Below are 21,231 nucleotides of genomic sequence, written 5' to 3' on the forward strand. Positions count from 1 at the left end.
GTTATTGTGTTCATTGATGAAATACTAATCTATTCGAGGAATGAGGAAGATCATGCTAGCCATCTCAAAATAGTTCTCCAGACTCTAAAGGATAGAGAGTTGTGTGCTAAGTTCTCAAAATATGAGTTTTGGCTTGAGTCTGTGGCATTCTTAGGCCACATTGTGTCTGGAGAGGGAACTAAAGTTGATACTCATATTATAGAGGCAGTGCAGAATTGGCCTAGATCTACATCTCCAACTGATATTAGGAGTTTCTTGGGGTTGGCTGGCTATTATAGAAGGTTCATGTAGGGGTTCTCATCTATTTCGTCCCCTTTGACCAAGTAAACTCATAAAACAGTGAATTTTCAATGGTCTGAAGCTTGTGAGAAAAATTTTCAGGAATTGGAAAAGAGGTTGACTATTGCCCAAGTATTGACCTTACCAGAAGGTATTCAAGGTTTTGTCGTATATTGTGATGCGTCTAAAATGGGTTTGGGTTGTGTGTTAATGTAGAATGGCAAGGTTATAGCTTATGCCTCCAGACAGTTGAAAGTTCATAAGAAGAATTACCCAACCCATGATCTAGAGTTGGCTGCCATAGTATTTGCTTTGAAAATATGGCTACATTATCTTTCTGGTGTTCATATAGATGTGTTCACCGATCACAAGAGCTTTTAGAATGTGTTTACTCAGAAAGAGCTTAATCTCATACAAAAGAGGTGGTTAGAATTACTCAAGGATTATGACATGAGTATTCTTTACCACCCAAGTAAGGCTAATGTTGTTGCTGATACCTTGAGCAGGTTGTCTATGGGTAGTACCGCCCATTTTGAGGAAGATAAGAAAGAGCTAGCGAGAGATGTGCATAAACTTGCATGATTGGGAGTTCGACTAATGGATTCCATAGAAGGAGAAGTAGTGGTGATGAATGGGGTTGAATCATCACTAGTATCTGAAGTTAAAGAGAAGCTAGACCAAGATCCTATTTTGCTTGAATTGAAGGCAAATGTTCATAATCAAAAGTAGTGGATTCTGAAAAAGGTGGAGATGGTGTATTGAGGTATCAAGGTAGATTGTGTGTACCAAGGGTAAATCAACTCCAAGAGATGATTATGGAGGAAGCTCATTTCTTTAGATATTCTATCCATCCAGGTTCCACAAATATGTATCGCGATTTGATAGAAGTGTATTGGTAGAGTAGTATGAAGAAGGGCATTGCATAGTTTGTTGCTAAGTGTCCGAATTGTCATTAAGTTAAAGTAGAGAATCAAATGCCCGATGGTTTGGCTCAAAATATAGAACTTCCGGAATAGAAGTGGGAGATGATCAATATAGACTTCATCGTTGGTTTACTAAGGTCTCGCAGACAACATGATTCGATTTGGGTGATTGTTGATGGAATTACCAAATTAGCCCACTTTTTGCCAGTAAAGACTAACCATTCAGTGGAAGATTATGATAAGATGTATATTCAAGAGGTGGTAAGACTTCATGGGGTTCCAGTCTCCATTATTTCAAACAGAGGTGCGCAATTTGCTTCACAGTTTCGTAAGTCATTCCAAAAAGGCTTGGATTCAAAGGTGAACTTAAGTACTGCCTTTCATCCTCAGACAAATGGGCAAGCAGAGCGCATTTACTATTCAGACCTTAGAGGATATGTTGAGGAGTTGTGTGATAGATTTCAAAGGTAATTGGGATGATCACCTACCTCTTATTGAATTTTCTTACAACAATGGTTACCACTCTAGCATCCAAATGGCTTCTTATGAAGCTCTTTATGGAATAAGATGCAGATCTCCTCTTGGGTGGTTTGAAGTTGGTGAAGCTGGGTTGATAGAACTAGATTTAGTTTATCAAGTTATGGAGAAGGTGAAAGTAATTCAAGACAGGTTGAAAATGACGCAAAGTCGTCAGAAATCCTACACCGATGTTAGGATGAGGGAGTTAGAGTTTGAAGTAGATGATTGGTTATACTTGAAAGTTTCACCCATGAAGGGTGTTATGAAATATGGTGAGAAGGGGAAGGTTAGTCCCCGATATATTGACCCTTATAGAATATCCAAAAGAGTTGGTAATGTAGCTTATGAGTTGGAGCTGCCACAAGAGTTAGCCGCGGTTCATCCGGTATTTCATATCTCCATGTTGAAGAAGTGCATGGACGATCCTTCGTTGATTATACCAACTGAAGATATTGGGATCAATGATAGCTTATCTTATGAGGAGATTCATGTTCAAATTCTAGATCGTCAAGTTCACAAGTTGAGAACAAAAGAGGTAGCATTAGTCAAAGTTTTTTGGAGGAACCAATTTGTTGAGGAAGCTACTTTGGAAGCTGGGGAAGATATGAAGAAGATATATCCACATCTCTTTGAACCCTGAGAAATTCTAGATCAAGGTACTAATTCTCTTCTTAGTACTCCATAATTTATATACTTGATGTGTTAGACTTGCTTGATGGGTGTTTGAACTGAATGATTGATGTTACACCCTTAGCCTAGTAAGAGTAATCTCATTCGAGGACGAATGTTCCCAAGGGGGAGATACTGTAACACCTCGCCTTTTGAAAGAACTAAAAAGAGGTAGAATTGGAAAGACTCATTTTAGGAAAGAATGAAAATCTGGAAATTTGGTAAGTTATGTTAAGTTTGAGTTTTGGATCAAATTCAAATGGACATAACTCCTAGATCAAGATGAGTTAGGTTTACTTCCAGATACCGTAGGAAATATCTTGGAATTATCTTTCCAACGCCTCTGAGTTTGTGTGATTACGAGTTCATATGAGTGGGATATGCCCATTTGAAGTTGGCTGTTCAAATAAGGAAAGCCTAAACCGGATTTTGGAAGGGTAATTTAGTATTTTCCTTACCCAATTATTTTAATTCGTTTTTAGGAGTTTATTTGGGGTATAATCAGAATTATATCAGTTTAAAAAAATTGGAAATTTATTCTAGGGCTTGGAGAAAAGAAAAAAGAGGAGAAAGGAGAAGAAAGTTCAAGATTCGTCAAATTCTTAGAGTTTTCCAAAAGTCTTTTACAAACGTTTTAAATTTGTTTTAAGACTTAAGCTTTGAGTTGACTAAAGAATAAGAGTAAAAGTTCATTTATTCAAATATTATATGGGAACTAAATATTCCCATGAGTTGAAATGTTTTCACATTTGAGTAAGAAAGGAAACACCGATTTCCAAGAGAGATTTTAAGTTAAGTTTTGAGTAATTATCTCAAATCAAAGAAAGAGTTTTGTTTTAAAATCATATGAACTAAGTACATTTTGGGATTAGTATTGAGCACCGATATGGAGACGTAAGTTTATAATAACTAAAGTCTCAATAAACCATGTAGCTGATGTGAGGCTAAAAATACATATTTTTGATCATTATTTCCTCACATTTATTATTTATATTTATCCTTTTTGAGTGTGAATTTTATGAATTGCGCTAAATTGTGTATTTTATTTATAGAATTAAATTGGTGGAAAAATAAAGATGTTTGGAGCTAAAATGAATTGAAGATTGAAGGTTGAAGAAGAAAATCAAGCAGACAGCTTAATGGAAGGATTGTAATATAATATTAATATTTATGCATATGGAATAAATTGGAGGCAGAACAGCGAATTGCACTGACACGTGTCACAAAGACCATGCATCAGCGGCAGCAACAAAAAAAAATAAGGCGGTTTAGTGTTTACGCGTACCGTGTGAAATCCAATTCTTTTGGGTTTTCTTTTCCTAATTTGTCTTGAACTTACTTATTTTATTTAGGGTCTCTATATTTATAAATAGGGCATGAAAAGTTATTCTTAAAAAAAAGCCAAGAACCAAGATACAAGACACAATATAAATTTTCTTCTAGCTTAGGAACTTTGGAAGAGCCACCGTGGAGGCCGGAGAATTGTGGTTTATTCTTTCTTCTCCTTTATTATTTATTTGTATTCGTGATTAATAAAAGATAATTTAGCTATTGTTCTTAACTTTTTATGATTAACACAAACATATTTATTTTAATAAATTTTGATTGTGTTTTTGAGATAATGAGTAGCTAACTTTCATAACTAGGGTTGTGGGAACCATGAGCGATTAACAAAGTATGAATAGTAAATAAGCAATTCTTGACTAGTATTTTGCATGCATTGATAATTCTTTCGTTTAGAAGTCTTTTTAACGGTGGCCAACGTTAGAACTCGCCTTGTTACTACTTGCCGGACCAAGGAGGTAATTAACAAGAAAAGAATTATCAACATAGATTTAGTGTGATACTATCTAATAGGCTAGTGTCGATTGGTGCGAAGTAATAACTAAGCCAAACATCGATTATGATGTCTAATATGAGGTAAAGGTAAGGGTTAGTAAATTATACACACGTAGCCGGACCAAGGTGCGGGGTGAAATTCTCTAGATGCCGGACCAAGGATTTAGAGATACCTAACTTATCACTTTGCATGTAATACACTAGAAAATGATTACTATTATTAGGATTACTATGTTATGAGCTTATGGGGAACACATTCCTAGTTACTTTTAATAATCTGAATATAAATAAATACTTAGTTCAAAGCTATCTTTTTATTGTTTGTTTATTTTATTTCAATTTAAATCCTCCATTTTTATAACAACTATCGAGTTAAATATTTACTATTGACAATATTCTTCCATATTCTCTGTGGGATTGACCCCGACTCATAGTTTGGTAAATATATTGCATACGATCGTTTATATTTCTTTTCAAGAAGTATATTTGAACGTTATCAGTAGCCATCATGGGTAGAGATGATCATACTTTTTAGATGAGTCCTTAGTGCTTTTTAGCGTACACTAGTGGATCCACTTAGTTATGGCGTTCTATATGACGGAAAAGTAAAGGACAGTTCTGGCAGCGTGGCCAAAATGATGTATCACCACTTAGGCTCATAGTGGTGGTTGTCGGTTAGAGAAACTCCCACAGTATTATATTACTTTATTATATGAGTAAGTTGAGTTGTTATTGCATTTCTTTAACAAATTGAGTCCCTTCCTACTGTTTTAAAAGCTTTCCATATATTGAATGTGTATTGTTGCTTTATATTGAGTTAAGTTATTCATGAGTTGAGCAAATCCAAGGTAAGTGTTCCTTTCAGATTCTTTTCAGGCTTACGTTATGTTTTAGTATTCCCCTTGCATACTCGTATATTCAATGTACTGACGCCATTTGGCCTGCATCATTGTTATGACCAGGATCATCATCCAGCGCCTCGTTGATCCAGATGAGCACTCAATGTCGGTTGGTGAGCCTCCTTGCTATCCGGATGACTCGTTTTTATCATTTATTTTAGTCCTCTAGTTGTTAGGATGATCAGGGGTCTTGTACTGACATCCCTCTTTGTTTTAGAAGCTTCATAGACAGTCAGATATTTAGTTATGAACCCTTTAGCTTTGTATTTAAGATGTTTCGCTATGAGACTTGTGTAGCCAATTTGGCTAGTTTGAATGTTTTCTTTAAACACATTCTAAGTTATTTCATAAGTTCCTTATTTGAGGTATTTCTGAAGTTTAAGTCTTCCGTTGAGTAAGTAAGCCAGACCAAGGGTTCGCTTGGGGTCAACAATGGCTCTCGAGTGCCAATCCTACTAGGCGTATAGGCTCGGGGTGTGACATTATGAATCAATAAAATGAATAATGTGATATTCTTCTTTAATTTATATCAATATAAAGTATTTTTTTTAATAAATAATGGCCCATGTCCATGAGTATTTAAAATTCTATAAATGTTAAAAAGAGAAATTTTAAAATAAAAATGCAATAAAATAATAACATAAAATGAGAATGAAACAAAATTGTCCTGTGTGAAAGATAAACAAAAAGAAGGAAGAGAGATTATTCTTTCCTTACATATAATGTTATATAAATTATAATTTAGGATTTATTTTAATCAATTAAATCTTAGCCATTAAATTTAATTTATGTCATCTGTCAATAATCTAAACAAGAATTTGAGAAGCATAAAAATAATAGAACTTTGATTTAAAGAAGGACCTAAAGGTACACGGTTACACCACAGGTCACCCTACTTAGTACTTACCTTTAAAAAAATTATTGTTTGACTAAAGATGATGTTGTAACTAAATTAATAAATTTCCTTTTTAGCAATTTACTTACCTTTGAGTATTTTTAATTAGTTATGAACTTATGATTAATGAAAATATTATTTTTTGATATACAAACTTAGTGGACATTAAGATAATTTCCCTAGTCAAAATTCATATAATCTTAGTCAACAATTCAACAATTATTTTTCCAAATATAATTAATAATTTGTTGACCAAATTAAATGTATCTCTGAGAAATGGCTATATAAACCGCTCTCTCCCTTGTCTTTTAAATCATAGAGTCTTCTCTATATACAAAACATTCTTTTAGTTTTTTCAAATGGCAAAGAAAAAAAATGACGATGTGACGGCGACAGCGACGACGGTGGCTGTACCACCAAACGAGGTGCGGTATAAAGGTGTGAGAAAGAGGCCATGGGGGACATATGGAGCTGAGATTACAAACCCCATCAAGAAGGTACGAGTATGGCTTGGTACTTTCAAAACAGAGGAAGAAACTGCAAGGGCCTTTGATACGGCGGCAAGGATGTATCACGGCCCTAAAGCCAAACTTAATTTCCCGCCGACAAATGAGGATAACCTTGAAAATGCTAATAATATAGAAACTTAATTATGTCTTCTTCGATGTATCATTTTCAGTGTTTTGTTTTTCTACATAGAATTATGATTTGGTGAATTTTTGTGGTCCAACTTTTCGAGATTGTAATTTGTCTTTCAGTTTGATCTTAAAGTAGCAAACTCTTATTTATGTTTATTGAATTTTAGATCTTCCAAACGAATTAATAGTAGATTGATATTGGAATAGTCATATAGTTAACTAGACAAACAACTATTAAAGTCACCACGAAAATAACGAATTAAATATCTCATAAGGTCAATCAATTTTGGAAATTTATCTAGCAAAGTCATTGAGCTTTGTTTTGTTTCAATAAAATCACTTAACTTAGGCTATTGTATCAATAAAATCACTAATCTAAATTTTACATTAAAAACTCTAATATGACATATAAAATATTTGTTCTATGACATATGATTATAAATTTCACAAATAAATAAAAATAATATAAAAAACTTATTAAAGAGTTTTAACGGACAAAAAATGTTATTAATTTTAATTCATATGGTAAGAAATTAACAGATGAAAACTGTTTAATATTTAAAACGAAGAGTTTTTCGACCCTGTTCACGTTATTGTGAAACTAACGCAATTAAAAACTTAAAATTTGCAACAATTTCAACTGATAATATCAATAATTCCCCTGATTAATCACCAATCTACAACAATTGATCCCTTTTTTTTCATTCAGAAAATCACCTATTATGATATATATATATATATATATATATATATATATTTTTATTTTTATTTTTTTCGTAAAAGAAAATTTAATTTTCTTAAATTTTCTTTTATTTATGGGGTCTATAGTTATATATGGCATAAAAAGATATTTTAATTATTAGGTTAGATTTTAGTTTAACGTAAATTCAGATGAGTGATTTTATTGGTAAAAAAGCCTAAGTTGAATAATTTTATCAATATAAAACAAAGTTTGACGACTTTATTAGATAAATTTTTAAGTCGAGTGACCTTTTGAGATATTAACTTCGAGACTATATAACTAGTACTCACCTCTTTTAACCACAAAAAAAAAAAACTAAAAAAAGATAGTACTCACAATGAAGTATGCAATGAAAAACATGTCTGCAATGAGATCTTCTCCATGAACTTATATTTCTCCTTCTTGATGTCTGGCCTTTGAAAATTCAACAACCTTAGTTTGCATCTTTTCAATTAATTATAAGAATCATTTTGCAACTGAAACAGATAAGTAAGAAAGAAGGTGACACCATAGTCTACTTGTGCATAGTCAAGATATTCTAATATTAAAAAAATATTACTAGTAATTTGACAAAACCTGTATTTTTTTTTTTACAAAACCTTATTAAGTTTTAACCTATCAAATACAAAAAGCAAATGGAATTCAATATTTGTAAATGGATAGGTATTTCACCAAAAAAAATCTTTAAAACTCTATTTTGAATATCCTTATATTATTGACTTGAGTAAACATTTTAAAAACAAGAAGGAAAAAATTATATATAATTTTTCCTTTATTTGACGAGGGTGGGTGGGGTGTGGTCTGCTGGAAAAATACAAAAAAAATACTTAATAAAACATGCAATTTTATAATGTCAATCAAGTATTAAGAAATAAAATTAAATTAATTATGAATATATCATTCACACATATCAGAATAAAATATAAAAATATTGCTTAACTAAAAATATAATTAGTTCAAGGAATGAACTCTTTTGTTTGTTTTGGAAAAAATGTAGATTTAAAAAATTACAGGTAGCCTAACGAATAATAAACTAGGAATGAGATTTATTAATTCTACTATATTTTTAGAAGAGTCAATTTTTTTTTTCATTTTCAAGCAACTTATATCTTCAATGTATTTTACTAAAATAACTCAAAAGCCATGTAAATTAATTACTAGACCAAATGTATCCCCTGAGAAATGGCTAAATCAATCTTCATCATCCTTTTTCACTCACTAAGTTTTCTTTGTATATAAAATATTCCTTCCGTATTTTCATATTAAATTTCTTCTATATTTTCAGATGACAGAGAGAGGAACTTGCATTGTAGGTGTAGTAACATCGACTGTCACCCCAAATGAGGTTCCATATTGGGGTGTGAGGAAGAGGTCACGGGGGAAGTACAAAGCTTAATTTACAAACCACAATGTATGTGTCTGGCTTGGGAACTTAGATACACAAGAATAAGCCGTAAGGGCTTATGATAAGGCTACGAGAATGTATCACGGTGCTAAAGTCAAACTTAATTTTCCGATGTAAAATGAAGATAACCTAGAAAATGGAATTGTAGCTATAGTGACAATAGTTGTAACCCCAACTAAGATTCGATATAGGGGTGTTAGGAAAATGCCATGGGGTAACTACAAAGCTGATATTACAAATCAAAAAGTACGTGTCTGGCTTGGGACCAGTGACAGAAAAGAAGAAGATGCAACAACTTATGTTAAGGCGACAAGGATGTATCGCGGCCTTAAAGCCAAATTCAATTTCCCAAAATCGAATGAGGATAACCTTGAAAATGAGGAGCTCAATCTTGAACTCACCCTTGCTTTATCAGCGAGAAAATGAAACTATATGGCACATCAAGTATTGATTGCAGTTATTAGAAGCAACAATTTAATTTCCATTTTTTATTCTTAGAAGAACAAAAATAACAGGAAACTTAATTATTTCTTGTTCCGAATTGTATATATAATTTTTTTTCCATTATAGAATTTAGTTGAATGAATTTTTATTTTGTTGCATTATTAATTTTCCATGTTAATTCACTTTATCTGCTCATCTTCTATTATATATTTCTTTTAATTTGTATAATCTTGATTGTTTAGAAGTAACTTCAAGATGATAATGTCATAGCTAGTGTGCATCTTGACCTATTTTTTATATTCCTTTGTATTTGTTGGTGTGCATTTTAATGGTATGTGATTGTTTTTAATTTGGGAGTAAATTTTGAGTTGTATTCAGTTTCATATTGTCACTCCCCAAGTCTACACCCTAGACGTGGCCGACAAGGAGAACCAATGTTGGTCCCCCAGCTAACCCTTGGGCTGGCTCATTAATTACTGGAAAACTTATGTTATACCCCGAGCCTACACCCTGGGTGGGACTGGCACTCTAGAACCATTGCTGGCCCTAAGAGAACCCTTGGCCTGGCTTACTTACTTAGCAGAAGACTTTACTCAAGATAAATATACTTTAAAAATATAACTGAACTGCTCAATAAATAACTTAGAATGTAACAAATAACATTCACTGCCAAAGTGGCAACTCAAGTCTCAACTTAACTGAAAAGGGAAAGTAAAGAATCATGAACTAACATCAACTAACTCTGTCTATGAAGCCTCTAAACAACTGAGATGGACGTCGGGACAAGACCCACGACATCCTAATGAACTACAATACTGAAAGCAATAAAAAGGATCCTCCGGAAAGCTAAGAGTCTCACCAACTGACTCTGAGTGCTCAACTGGATCAGTGATGCGCTGGATGCTGACCCTGGTTACCTGCGTTTGCATCATAAAACGATGCAGGCCAAGTGGTATTAGTATATTGAATGTACGAGTATGCAAGTTAGAATGCTAAACATAACATAGGCTTGAAAAGAATATGAAAGAAACACTTACCTCGGCTTTACTCAACTCATGAATAACTTAACTCAATATAAAGCAATAAAACACATGCAATATATAAGAAAGCTTTTTAAAACTGTAGAAAGCAACTCAGTTCATTAAAGAAAAGTAATGACAAACTCAACTTTACTCATATAATAAAGTAATATAATTTTGGTGGGAGTTTCTCTAATTGACAACCACTACTATGAGCCTAAGTGGTGATACAACGTCTTGCCCACGCTGCCAGAATTGTCATATACTTTACCATCATATAGAACGCTTAACTAAGTGGATCCACTAGTCTATGCTAAAAAGCACTTAAGTATTCTTCTAAAAAGTATGATCCTTTACTACCCATGATGTCTACATGGTTTATGGAGACGTGAGTTATTTGAACTCAAACTCGTCCCCATATCGGTGCTCAATACTACTCCCAAAATACTTAGCTCATATGTTTAAAAACATAACTTCTTTCTTTGGTTTGAGATAATTACTCAAAACTTAGTTTAAAAGGTTTCTTGGAATCGATGTTCCCTTTCTTGCTCAAATGTGAAAACATTTACTCTTTAACTGAAAACTAGCTCAAAGGCTCTTTTGGAAATCAAGGTTTCCTTTCTTATTTAAATGTGAAAACATTTACTCTTAACTGAAAACTAGCTCAAAGGCTCTTTTGGAGATCAAAGTTTCCTTTCTTCTTTAAATGTGAAAACATTTTACTCTTTGGAAATACATAGTCCCGATATACTCTTTCGAAGAAATGAACTTTAAACTTTACTCTTTACTCAACTCAAAACTCAAGTCTTAAAAGAAAGTAAAAACATTTATAAAAGACTTTTTGAAGACTCTATGAACTTCTCTTGACTTGGCTCTAAACTTCTCTTGACTTGACTCTTAACTTTCCTTGAATTGAGTTATGGATTCAAGGATTGTGATTTGTGATAGAAAAGATTTCATGATGTTTATGAGTTTTTTTAGATAGTTAATCATGAGAAAAGATCAAGAAATCATTGTCAGGAAGCAAGTCTGCGATGCGGAGATGCACTTAAATATTTGATCGTGAAATTTATTTTTGAAATAGAGGAGTACGCGACCTCTCCGCGACGCGGAGAAAAACTTTTCACATAGAAGGAATAGGTTCGCGTCGCGGACCTGGTACCTGTTCCTTGTTCGATTTTTCTTCCTCGTTTTCTAACTCAAGAACGAAGGCTAATTTCAAGAACACCATTCAAGATTCATCAACTTTCAACTTTCTAGAATGAATTTTGCTGAAATAAACATGTTTGGCGCGTGGGTGAACGAACCCAACGCTATGAAAGTCTCACATACCTCTTTAGGAATCAACCCTTGTCGAAATCCACAAGCTAAACCTTCAAGAATGACAAACTTTGCTCTTTCTCCTCTTTTCTCCTCTTGTGTTCTTTCTCCAAAAACCGTTGCGTAAATTTCCAATTGTCTAAACTGAACCAATTCAGTTTGGACCCCAACTTAATTGCCAAAAATGAAATTAATTAATTGGATGGTGAAAATACCATAATGCCCTTCTAAAATCCAGATTGGACTTTCCTTATTTGAATAACCCAACTTCCAATGGGAATAACACACTCATACGAACTCGGAATCGCGCAAACTCAAAGCCGTTGAAAAGATTATTCCAAGATATTTCCTATGATATCTGGAAACACACCTAACTCATCCTTAGCTAGGAGTTATGGTCTACCAAAAACTCAAACTTAACTTAACCAATTTTCTAGATTTTTATTATTTCCAAAAATCACTCTTTCTAATTCTAGCTGTTTCTAGTTCTTTCAATTTTGCGAGATGTTACAACTTATTGAAGAATATAGGAACTCAATTACTGCATTAACTCATAAGGTCTCAATATAAGTCTGAAAATAGATAATTAAACATAAATGATTTACTTCAAGTCTCAAAACATCACAAAGGAAGATAGGGAATAGACTTCTCAAAACTTTTGTTTATGAAACCTCTAAAATACTATGATGCAAGTCGGGACAAGACCCACAACATCCTAAATAAACTGCAATCTAAATGTGAAGCCCTCCGGAAAGCAAGGAGGCTCACTAAAGCTAGCTGGAATGCGACTAGATCAATAGAGCGCCGGTTGATGATCCTGAATACCTTTATCTGCATCATCAAATAATGCAGCCCAAATGGTGTCAGTACATTAAATGTACGAACATGTAAGGGGAACACTGAAACATAACATATAGCTTGAACTAATAGAAAGGAAGACATACTCACCCCGTCTCAACTTAACTCAACTCAACCCTGTATAGATGTAATAATAAAAGATGTAAGATGTGTAAAGTTTTTAAAACAGTTGATAACAACTCAATGCTTAAAAAAATACAATAATAAACTCTTTACTCTTATTTGGGAGATTCTCTAACTGACAATCATCACTACGAGTAACGTGATGATACATCATCTCAACCACGCTACCAGAATTTTCATATACCTTGCTGGAGTATGGGACATCCTCAACTAAGTGGATCCACTATGCTATGCTTAATAGCAATAAAGAATAATTTAAAAATTATGATCCTTTACCCATATTAGCATACATTGTTTATGAGGATTTTGAGTTGTCTGAACTCATCCTTATATCAGTGCTCACTACTACTTCCAATAATATTTATAACTCATGCTCATATGTTTAACCTGCATGTTTACCATTCTATATCAGTACACAAATAAGACCCACTCTGGGCGCATAACAATATATGAAAAAACCTTTTGTACATTGCGGTAGGATCAGTACTGGAGCAGTAGTCAATCGAATTTTCAATTTCTAAAAGTTTTTCTTACAAGCCGTAGACCATTGAAACTTACCCTTCTTCTAGGTCAACTTAGTCTTTGGGGATGAAATATATGAGAACCCCTCGACGAACCATCTTTAGTAACCCACCAAATTAATGAAACTCCTTATGTAAGTTGGGATGTGGGTGTGAGCCAATTCTACACTACTTCAATATTTTGAGTGTCAACTAGAATAACCTTGTCAAACACAATGTGGCCTAAGAATGTGTAATGACACAAAGAACACTCTAGACGTGACATGACGTATAAGACCCCGAGAGACCTTACTTTTTGCCGCTAACAAATTTTATTAGCTGAATTTTTGTTTGGTTGTTTGATCGGAAAAGGAAAAGACATGAAGGAACCTTGTGGATTGAGGGAAGTTGTTTCGTCTTTCATTTGAAGCTAAAATAGCAAATAAACACATACTACATAACATGGGATTTTGGCATACTATACATAGTACTCTATTATCTTTTGACTTCTCATAAAAAATGTGTTTTTATGTGTAACACCTCACCTTGAAAGAACTAAAAAGAGTTAGAATTGGAAATATTCATTTTTGGAAAGAATGAAAACCAAGAAATTTGTTAAGTTATGTTAAGTTTGAGTATTGGGTCAAATTCAAATTACCATAAATCCTAGATCAGGATGAGTTAGCTGTGATTCTAGATACTGTAGTAAGTATCTTGGAATTATCTTTCCAACGCCGTTGAGTTTGTGCGATTCCGAGTTCGTATGAGTGAGATATGCCCATTTGAAGTTGGGTTGTTCAAATAAGGAAAGTCTAAACCGGATTTTGGAAAGGTAATTTAGTCTTTTCCTTACCCAATTATTTTAATTCGTTTTTAGGAGTTTATTTGGGGTCTAATCAGAATTATATCAGTTTAGAGAATTGGAAATTCACGCTAGGGCTTGGAGAAAAGAGAAAATTGGAGAAAGAAGAAGAAAGTTCAAGATTCGTCAAATTTTTGGAGAACTGCGTGTGGATTTCATCAAGGGGTGATCCCTACGAGGTATGTGAGTTCACATAGCGCTGGGTTTGTTCACCCACGCGCCAAACATGTTTAGTTCAGTGTAATTTTCGTCCTAAAAGATTGAGGATTTGATGTTCTTGAGTTGTGTTCTTGGATTGCTTTCATTCTTGAACTTATATCGGATTGATGAGTTTACTTGAGATGTCTTATCCATTTTAAGAGTTGTTTTGAGTTAGATTCTAGTGTACATGTTTTGAGTATCTGAATCTAAGAAGATATTGAGAAAAGGAATCGAGTTTAATCGAATTAAGGCCAGAAAACGAGAAGAAAATTCGTCAGGAACTCACCTGGGGAGGGCCTGGCGCGGAGCGCCCCCATCTATGCTAGAGAGGCTGGGGCGGCGCACCAATAGTGCGCCCAAAACGAGTCTCAGAACTTTGGGGGCAGGCGGGGCGCGCCAGCAATGCGCCAGGACCGTCTGCCATAACCCGTTTTTTATCATTTAGCAGTTTAAGTCCTTCTAAAGTGTACTAACACTTCCTATTGATTCTAACTATTCTAAATGAATTCTAAACACCTAGAAATCATCCGTTAACTTGAATAATAACCTTGAATCCATAATTCAAATTCAAGGAAAGTTAAGAGTCAAGTCAAGAGGTTAAGAGTTAAGTCAAAAGAAGTTCTTAGAGTTTTCCAAACGTCTTTTACAAACGTTTTAACTTTGTTTTAAGACTTAAGCATAAGATTAAAAGTTCATTTCTTCAAAGATTATACATGAACTAAGTATTCCCAAGAGTTGAAATGTTTTCATATTTGAGTAAGAAAGGAAACACCGATTTCCCAAAAAGTTTTTAACCTAAGTTTTGAGTGATTATCTAAAATCAAAGAAAGAGTTTTGTTTTAAAAATATATGAGCTAAGTACATTTTGGGAGTAGTATTGAGCACCGATATGGAGACGCAAGTTCATAATAACTGAAGTCTCCATACACCATGTAGTCATCATGGGTAGAAGTATCATACTTTTTGGATGAGTCCTTAGTCTTTTTAGCATAGACTAGTGGATCCACTTAGGTAAGGAGTTCTATATGATGACAAAGTATAGGACAATTATGGCAACGTGGGCAAGACGTTGTATCACCACTTAGGCTCATAGTGGTGGTTGTCGGTTAGAGAAACTCCCACAGTATTATATTACTTTATTATATGAGTAAGTTGAGTTGTTATTGCATTTCTTTAACAAACTGAGTGGCTTCCTACTGTTTTAAAAGCTTTCCATATATTGCATGTGTACTGTTGTTTTATATTGAGTTAAGTTATTCATAAGTTGAGGAAAGCCAAGGTAAGTATTCCTTTCAGATTCTTTTCAAGCTTACGTTATGTTTTAGTATTCCCCTCGCATACTCGTACATTCAATGTACTGACTCCATTTGACCTGCATCGTTGTTATGGTGCAGACATAGGTAACCAGGATCATCATCCAGTGCTTCGTTAATCCAGTTGAGCACTCAAAGTCAGTTGGTGAGCCTCCTTGCTATCCGGAGGACTCTTCTTTTATCATTTGTTTCAGTTTTCTAGTTGTTAGGATGATCAGGAGTCTTGTACCGACATCCCTCTTTATTGTACATGTTTCATAGGCAGTCAGACAGTTAGTTATGAGTCCTTTAGGTTTTTATTTAAGATGTTTTGCTATGAGACTTGAGTTGCCATTTTGGCTAGTATGAATTTTTCTTTAAAGATATTCTAAGTTATTTCATAAGTTCCTTATTTGAGGTATTAAGTCTTCCGCTGAGTAAGTACGTCAGACCAATGGTTCGCTTGGGCCCAACAATGATTCTTGAGTGCCAGTCCTGCTCAGGGTGTAGGCTCGAGGCATGACATTACGAATCAATAAAATGAATAATGTGATATTCTTCTTTAATTTTATATAAATATAAAGTATTTTTTAAAATAAAAAATGGCCCATGTCAATGGGTATTTAAAATTCAACGAAAAAGGGTCAAAATTGCCCCTGAACTATGCGAAATAGACTACTTATACCCTCCATTACATTTTGGGATCAAAAATACCCCCGCAGTTATCCCAGGAGACCACAAATACCCTCAAGAGTTAACACCCCAATTTTTTAGTGACGTGGCAAGCCACATAGGACTAATCCCTCCACCTAAGCATTGCCAACTAAGATTCACTACGAAAGAACTTGACTTTTAGTGGCGACAAAGTCGCCACAAAATCCCAAAATATTGCCACTAAAGGTTATGAGTGATTTTTAGTGGCGACTAAGGCTCCAACAACCTTTCGCTAGTAAAACCTATTTTTTCAACAAAAAAATATGATAATTAATTTTTGATTGCGACCTAATTTTCTAAAATAAATAACTTGCAATATCCATATTAAAAACATCAAATATTATTACGAAAAATAATCAAATTACTTCTCGATTCAAATCTCCTACTATATATATATATATATATATATATAATGCATCATTGTACATTTTATACATTTACATATGACATAAAACTAAAACATATAGTGTCTTCAAACTCCTACTTAATCAATATCATATTTGGTTTTTTAAAAACAATGAAGAAAAAAACACAAAATTAGAATTTAATGTTAAAAACTTTTAGTGACGATTTTCTGGGCTTTTGTAGCGACTGTTGTTGCCGCTAAAGGTCTAGTTCTTTTGTAATGAATCTTAGTTGGCAACGCTTAGGTGGAAGGATTAGTCCCACGTGGCTTGCCACGTCAACAAAAATTTGGGGTGTTAACTCTTGAGGGTATTTGTGGTCTCTTAGGATAACAGTAGGGGCATTTTTTATCCCAAAATGTAACGAAGGGTATAAATGGTCTATTTCATATAGTTCGGGGGAAATTTTGACCCTTTTCCGAAAATTCAATAAATGTTAAAAAGAGAAACTTTAAAATAAAAATGCAATAAAATAATAACATAAAATGAGAATGAAACAAAAATATCCTGTGTGAAAGATAAACAAAAAGAAGGAAGACAGATTATTTTTTCCTTACATATAATGTTATTTAAATTATAATTTAGGATTTATTTTAATCAATTAAATCTTAGCCATTAAATTTAATTTATGTCATCTCTTAATAATCTAAACAAGAATTTGAGAATAATAAAAATAATAGAACATTGATTTAAACTAGAACGCAAAGGTACAAAGTTACACCACATGTCGCCCTACTTATTTTAAAAAAAAATTATTGTTAGACTAAAGATGATGTTGTAACTAAATTAATAAATTTCCTTTTTAGCAATTTACTTACCTTTGAGTATTTTAATTGGTTATGAACTTATGATTAATTAAAATATTATTTTTTGATAGGCAAACTTAGTGGACAGTAAGAGAATTTCCCTAGTCAAAATTAATGTAATCTTAATCAACAATTCAACAATTATTTTTCCAAATATAATTAATAATTAATTGACCAAATTAAATGTATCTCTGAGAAATGGCTATATAAACAACTCTCTCCATTGTCTTTTAACTAACTGAGTCTTCTCTATATACAAAACATTCTTTTAGTTTTTTCAAATGGCAAAGAAAAAAAATGACAATGTGATGGCGACGGCAGTGGATGTACCACCAAACGAAGAGTATAAAGATGTGAGAAAGAGGCCATGGAGGACATATGGAGCTGAGATTACAAACCCCATCAAGAAGGTACGTGTCTGGGTTGGTACTATCAAAACAGAGGAAGAAGCAGCAAGGGCCTTTCATACAGCGGCAAGGATGTATCACGGCCCTAAAGCCAAACTTAATTTCCCGCCGACAAATGAGGATAACCTCGAAAATGCTAATAACATAGAAACTTAATTATGTCTTCTTTGATGTATCATTTTTCAATGTTTAGGTTTTCTACATCAAATTATGATTCGGTGAATTTTGTGGTCCAACTTTTCGAGATTGTAATTTGTCTTTCAGTTTGATCTTAAAGTAGCAAACTCTTATTTATGTTTATTGAATTTTAGATCTTCAAAATGAATTAATAGTAGATTGATATTGGAATAGTCATATATTTAACCTGACAAACAACTATTAAAGTCAGCACGAAAATAACGAATTAAATATCTCATAAGATCACTCAATTTTAGAAATTTTTCTAGCAAAGTCATTGAACTTTGTTTTGTTTCAATAAATTCACTTAACTTTGGCTATTGTATCAATAAAATCACTAAACTATATTTTACATTAAAAAGCCTAATATGACAAATAAAATATTTGTTTTATGCCATATGATTATAAATTTCACAAATAAATAAAAATAATATAAAAAACTTATTAAGGAGTTTGAACTGACAAAAAATATTATAGATTTTAATTGATATGGTAAGAAATTATTAGATGAAAATTGTTTTATATTTAAAACGAAGAGTTTTTCGACCATGGTCACGTTAATGTTGAAACTAACAAACTTAAAAACTTAAAATTTGCAACAATTTCAACTGATACTATCAATAATTCCCCTGATTAATCACCAATCTACAACAATTGGTCCGGTTTTTTTCTTTCAGAAAATCCCCAATTATGATATTTATATATATTTACTAATATAGTTTTTTCATACAAGAAAATTTAATTTTCTTAAAATTTTATTTATTTATGGGGGTCTATAGTTATATATGGCAAAAATTATATTTTAATTATTAGGTTAAATTTTCTTTTAACGTAAATTTAGATGAGTGATTTTATTGATAAAAAATCCTAAGTTGAATGATTTTATTGATATAAAACAAAGTTTAATGACTTTGTTAGATAAATTTTTAAGTTGAGTGACCTTTTGAGATATTAACTTCTAGATTATATAACTATAGTACTCACCTCTTTTAACCACAAAAAAAAAACTAAAAAAACTATAGTACTCACAATGAAGTATGCAATGAAAAAAATGTTTGCAATGAGATCTTCTTCATGAACTTATATTTCTCCTTCTTGATGTCTGACCTTTGAAATTTCAACAATCTTAGTTTGCAACTTTTCAATTAATTATAAGAATCATTTTGCAACTGAAATAAATAAATAAGAAAGAAGGTGATACCATCTAGTAGAACAAAAGTAATGGAAATAACTCCTCAAGACGGAATTAGGAAATGCAAAATACATAGTCTACTTGTGTATAGTCAAGATATTCTATTATTAAAAATATTCATATTAATTTGACAAAACCTGTACTTTTCTTTTTTACAAAACGTTATTAAGTTTTAACCTATGAAATAGCAAATGCAAATGAAACTCAATATATACTTGTAAATGGATTACTGTTTCACCAAAAAAATCTTTAAAACTTTATTCTGGACCTCCTTATTTCGTTGACTTGAGTAAACATTTTAAAAACAAGAAGGAAAAAATTATATATATTTTTTCCTTTATTTGATGAGGGTGGGTGGGGTGTGGTCTATTGGAAAAATAGAAAAAGATACTTAATAAAACATGCAATTTTATAATCTCAATCATGTATTAAGAATTAAAATAAAATTAAATGTGAATATATCATTCACACTTATCAGAATAAAATATAAAAATATTTCTTAACTAAGAGTATATTTAGTTCAAGGGATGAACTTTTTTGTTTGTTTTGGAAAAAATGTAAATTTTAAAAATTACAGGTAGCTTAACGAATAATAAACTTGGAATGAGATTTATTATTTCTACTATTTTTTTTGGAAGAGTCAATTTTTTTTTAATTTTCATGCAACTTATATCTTCAATGTATTTTACTGAACTAACTCAAATGCCTTGTAAATTAATTTGTAGACCAAAGGTATCCCCTGAGAAACGGCTATATAAATCAGTCTTCATCATCCTTTTTCACTCACTAAGTCTTCTCTGTATATAAAATATTCCTTCCATATTTTCATATTAAATTTCGTCTATATTTTCAGATGACAGAGAGAGGAAATTGCATTGTAGTTGTAGTGACAACGACTGTCACCCCAAATGAGGTTCCATATAGGGGTGTGACGAAGAGGTCACAGGGGAAGTACAAAACTGAATTTACAAACCAAAAAGTATGTATCTAGCTTGGGAACTTTGATACACAAGAAGAAGCCGCAAGGGCTTATGATAAGGCTACGAAAATGTATCACGGTGCTAAATCCAAACTTAATTTCCCGATGTCAAATGAGGATAACCTACAAAATGGAATTGTAGCAATAGTGACAATAGTTGTAACTCCAACTGAGATTCGATATAGGAGTGTCAGGAATATGCCATGGGGTAAGTATAAAACTAATATTGCAAATCAGAAAGTATGTGTCTGGCTTGGGATTTTTGACAGAAAAGAAGAAGCTGCAAAAATTATCTTAAGGCGATGAGGATGTATCGCGGCCTTAAAGCCAAAATCAATTTCCCGACATCAAATGAGGATAACCTAGAAAATGAGGAGCTCCATCTTAAACTCACCCTTGCTCTATCAGGGAGAAAGTGAAACTATCTGACACATCAAGTATTGATTAATTTCCATTTTTTATTTTTAGAAGAACAAAAATAACAGGAAACCTAATTATTTCTTGTTCATAATTGTATATATCATTTTTTTCCATTATAGAATTCAGTTGAATGAATTTTTATTTGGTTGCATTGTTTATTTTCCATGTTAATCCCCTTTCTGTGCTCATTTTGTATTATATATTTCTTTTAATTAGTATAATCTTCATTCTTTAGAAGTAACTTCAAGATGCTAATGTCAATAGCTAGTGTGCATCTTGACCTATTTTTTATATTCCTTTGTATTTGTTGTTGTGCATTTCAATGGAATGTGATTGTTTTTAATTTGGGAGTAAATTTTGAGTTGTATTCAGATTCGTATTGTCACTTCCCAAGTCTATACCCTAGACATGACGGACACTGGAGAATCAATGTTGGTCTCCAAGCTAACCCTTGGTCTGGTTCATTATTTAGTGGAAGACTTACTGAAGAATATAGGAACTCAATTACTGCATTAACTCATAAGGTCTTAATAGAAGTCTGAAAGCATATAATGAAACATAAAAGATTTACTTCAAGTCTCAAAACATCACTCAAGAAGATAGGGAAAAGACTCCTCAAAGCTTTTGTTTATGAAGCTTCTAAAATACTATGATGGAAGTCGGGACAAGACCCACGACATCCTAAATAAACTGAAGTCTAAATGT

The sequence above is a fragment of the Solanum stenotomum genome, chromosome 4, assembly GCF_019186545.1.
Source record: "Solanum stenotomum isolate F172 chromosome 4, ASM1918654v1, whole genome shotgun sequence".
In the NCBI taxonomy this organism is placed as follows: domain Eukaryota; kingdom Viridiplantae; phylum Streptophyta; class Magnoliopsida; order Solanales; family Solanaceae; genus Solanum; species Solanum stenotomum.